This window comes from Notamacropus eugenii, chromosome 2 (assembly GCF_028372415.1).
Source record: "Notamacropus eugenii isolate mMacEug1 chromosome 2, mMacEug1.pri_v2, whole genome shotgun sequence".
NCBI classification, from domain to species: domain Eukaryota; kingdom Metazoa; phylum Chordata; class Mammalia; order Diprotodontia; family Macropodidae; genus Notamacropus; species Notamacropus eugenii.
In genome coordinates this window covers 432,680,175-432,684,562 of record NC_092873.1, presented here as the reverse complement: position 1 = coordinate 432,684,562, position 4,388 = coordinate 432,680,175, and positions in this window count along the sequence as shown.

Below are 4,388 nucleotides of genomic sequence, written 5' to 3'. Positions count from 1 at the left end.
CCTAAGTTAATTTACTTATTAACTATTGTGTTATAAGAAGTGAGGAGCAGGATGCTCTCAGAAAGACTTGCATGAACTGACACAAAGTGAAATGAGCAGAAGCAGGAGAACATTGTATATAGTAATGGCAACATTGTATCCACTGTGAATGACTTAGCTATTCTCAGTACTACAATGATTCAAGACAACTCTGAAGGACTTGTGATGAAAAATGTTCTCCATCCCCAGAGAAAGAACTGATGGTGACTGAATACAGATTGAAATGTACTTTTTTTTGTTTTATTTTCTTGTTTTTTTGGGGGTAAGTGAGGGTTGTTCTGTATTTTCTTTTATATCATAACTAATATAGAAATATGTTTTCCATTATTACACATATATAACCTATATCAAATTGCATGACTTCTCAATGGGGGGGGGAAGTAGGGAGGGAGAGAATTTGGAACTCAAATTAAAAAAAATGAATGTTAAAAATTGGTTTTGCATGTAATTGGGGAAAAACAAAATATTGAATAAAAGAAAAAATTACTTATTCAGTGTCATACCAATCAAACTACCAAAATTATTTTATAGAGCTAGAAAAAAATAACAAAACCCATCTGAAGAATGAAAGGTCGAGAATATCAAAGGAATCAATGAAAAAAATCAAAGGAAAATGACTTAGTCATACTAGATTTTAAACTTTATTACAAAGTGGTAATCATCAAAACAATCTTATACTGGCTAAAAAATAGAGTGATAGAAAATGGAATAGATTAGGTACATGATACACAGTAGTAAATGACCATAGTAATCTGATATTTAATAAACCCAAAGAAAGCCTTTGGGACAAGAACTTGCTATTTGACAAAAACTGCTGGGAAAAACTGAAAGCAGTTTGGCAGAAATTAGGCATAGTCCAATTGTATATCAAGATATATTCAAAATGGGTACATCTTTAGATATAAAGGGTGATGCAATAAGCAAAGTAGAGGAGCATGAAATAGTTTATCTGTCAGATTTATGGATAAGAAAAGAATTTATGACCAGAGACAGAATTATGGGAAATAAAATGGATAATTATGATTACATTAAATTAAAGATTTCTGCACAAACAAAACTATTGCGACCAAGATTATAAAATTTTTTACAGCTAGTTTCTCTAATAAAGGTCTTAATTTCAAATATATAGAGATGTGAGTCAAATTTATAAGAACACAAGTCACCTCCCTCCCACAGTTGATAAATGGTCAAAGGATAAAACAAGTCATTTTCAAAAGAAGAAATCAAAGTTGTCTATAGTCATATGAAAAAATGTCTAAATAATTATTGACTAGAAAAATGTAAATTAAAGCAACTCTAAGATATCACCTCACACTTATCAGATTGGCTAACATGATGAAAAAAGGAATATAACAAATGTTGGAGGGGATGTGGAAAAATTGGGACACTAGTACACCCTTGGTGGAGTTGTAAACTGATCCAACCTTTCTGGAGAACAATTTGGAACTATGCCCAAAAGTTAATAAAATTATGCATACCCTTTGATCTAGCAATAGCACTATTAGGTCTGTACCCCAAAAAGAGCAAAGAAAAAAGGAAAAGGGTCTATACATAAATGAAAATATTTATAGCAGGTTTTTTTTTTTTTTGTAGTATCAAGTGTTGGAAATTGAGGGTTTGTCCATCAATTGGGGAATGGCTGAACAAATTATGGTGGAATACTGTTGTGCTATACAAAATGATGAGCAGGATGCTTTCAGAAAAACCTTACATGAACTGATGCAGAATGAAATAAGCAGAAGCAGAACACTGTACACAATAACAGCAGTATTGCATGATAATCAACTGTGAATGACTTAGTTATTCTCAGGAATACAATGAGCTAAGACAATTCTGAAGGGTTCTTCGTGGAAAATGCTTTTCACTTCCAGAGAAAGAACTGATAGAGTCTGAATGCAGATTGAAGTATACTTTTTTAACTTTGTTTTTCTTTTTAAAATTTTTGGTTTGTGTTTTCTTCACAACATGACTAATAAGGGAATATATTTTGCATGACTTACATGTATAATTTATATCAAATTTCTTTTAATCTCAAGGTGGAGAAGGGAAGGACAGAATTTAGAACTTGAAATTTTTTTAAAATGAATGTTAAAAATTTTTGTAATTGGAAAAAAAATAAAATACTAAAAAAAGAATTTGAAGGAAAAGGAATAGGGGACACTCAGTGCAAAGGCATAGAAATGGGAAATCAGTGTCATGAGGAATAGCAAGAAGGTCAGTCTGCTTGGACTACAGAATATAGAAAGGGGAATAACATATAATAAGGTTGGAAAGGTAAGCTGGGGCCAAGTTGTGAATGGCTTTAAGTGCCAACCTGTTAAGTTTATATTTGATCCTAAAGGCAATAGGAAGCCACTGGAATTTATTTAATAGGGAAATGACTTAATTAGAGCTGCACTTCAGACAAATGACAAGCAGATCCATGGGCAATGGATTAGAAAGGGGAGAAACCTGAGTCAGGAAGACCAATTCAGAAGCTACTGATGTAGTCTAAGTGAAGGGGGTTGTTTACTCACTCCTTGTGAGTAGAGATTATTTCATTCTTTGTATTTATATTCTCAGTGCTTGGCACATAGTAAGAGCTTCATACAGGCTTGTTGATCGATCAGTTGACTGAGCGAAGATGGCAGCCGTATCAGTAGAGAAAAGGTGATAGATGTGAAAAGATGTTGAGGAGATAGAAATGATAAGTTTTAGTAACTGATTATATATATGAGACATCAAGGATAATGCCAAAGTTATAACCCTGAGTGATGAACTGGAAGGGTAATAGAACCTTGACAGATTCACACAGTGCCTGACACATAGTAGGCACTTAATAATTGATTCTTTATTCTTGACTCTAGAAATAAAGAAGTTCAGAAGAGGGATAGACTTTTGAGGAGAGATAATGTGTTCACTATTTTGAATATGTTGAGTTTGAGATGCCTATGGGTCTTACAGTTTGAAATATCCAATAGGCAGCTGAAAAGACATGTTAAAGATCAGAAAGGGGATGAGATCTAAAGATTTGATATGGCAATCATCTACTTGGAGGTGGTAATTAAGTCCAAGGGGGAACTGATGAGATTGACAAGTGAGAGTAGTGACTGGAAAGAAAAAGAAGGAGGTCCTGGGATAGAGCCATGGGGTATACCACAGTTAGGTGGCATGATATGGATGATCAACCAGCAAAGGAGAACTGGTTTGGGCATTCCTGCGTCCCTGCCACTGGCTAGCTCAGCTGTCAATTAGCATTAGGTCTATCAGAGTGGTATAACACCCAGTTAAAATTGTTACTGGGGTACCCCAGGTGCTGAGTGTAACCAGTGATATTGGTGCATGTTATTATGCCCCATAACTATTTCTAGGGCACCATCAATACAAAATCCCAATACAGCAGTGTTAAGGACTATAATTCTGAAGTTGCCCAAGTCATTCAACTAGTCGAGTCAGCAAGTATTTCTAAGGCATCTACTATGTGCTAGGGACTGTGCTAAGATCTGGAGATACAAAGAAAGGCAAAAGTAGTCCTTTCAAGGAACTCACATTCTAGTGGGGGAGACACCATGTAGATAATTATGTACAAACAAGATATATAAAGGATAAATTGGAGACAATCTCAGGGGCATCAGGAAAGACTTCTTGCAGACACTGGAGTTTTAACTAAGACTTGAAGGAAGTCAATCAAGAAAGAGGACTTTGAGAATGGGAGCTAGAGCCTGGGCCTTTGGTATCTCCAGAGCAGGGTGAAATACATCTTCTAGTATAAACTGATATGTGCTTAATACTAATACCTTAAATAATAAACTAATAAAATACTAATGCTCTTAAATAATAAACTAATAAAATACTAATACTCTTAATTAATAAACTAATATGTCCTCATAGGCATATCTGAGTAGAAATCCAGGACACCCTTTGGTTGGTTCTTCCTACCTAGACAGGAAGGCTTTTCTTATAGCTCATAAGGTCAACCAGCTTCACAAATATTAAGGGATCCTAGGATTTAGATCTGGAAGGACCTTGGAGATAATCTAGTCTAGGAGGTCTTAATATGGGGTCCAGAGACACCTAGATTTCAAGGCATACACGACCTTGGGTGGGAAAAAATCTTTATTTTCATTAATCTATTACTGAAATTTGGCATTTCTTTTAATTATTTAATTTAATGGGAGGTAGTGGTAGTAGATATCCTCTACCCATTAGCAGATACCCACTACCCATTAATAATTTAATAATTTAAATACTTTTAATTATTTAAAAATGTGTTCACATACTTTGTTATTGTTGCTTAGTCATCTCCAACTCTTTGTGACCCCATTTGGGGTTTTCTTGGCTGACATTCTAGAGTGATTTGCCATTACCTT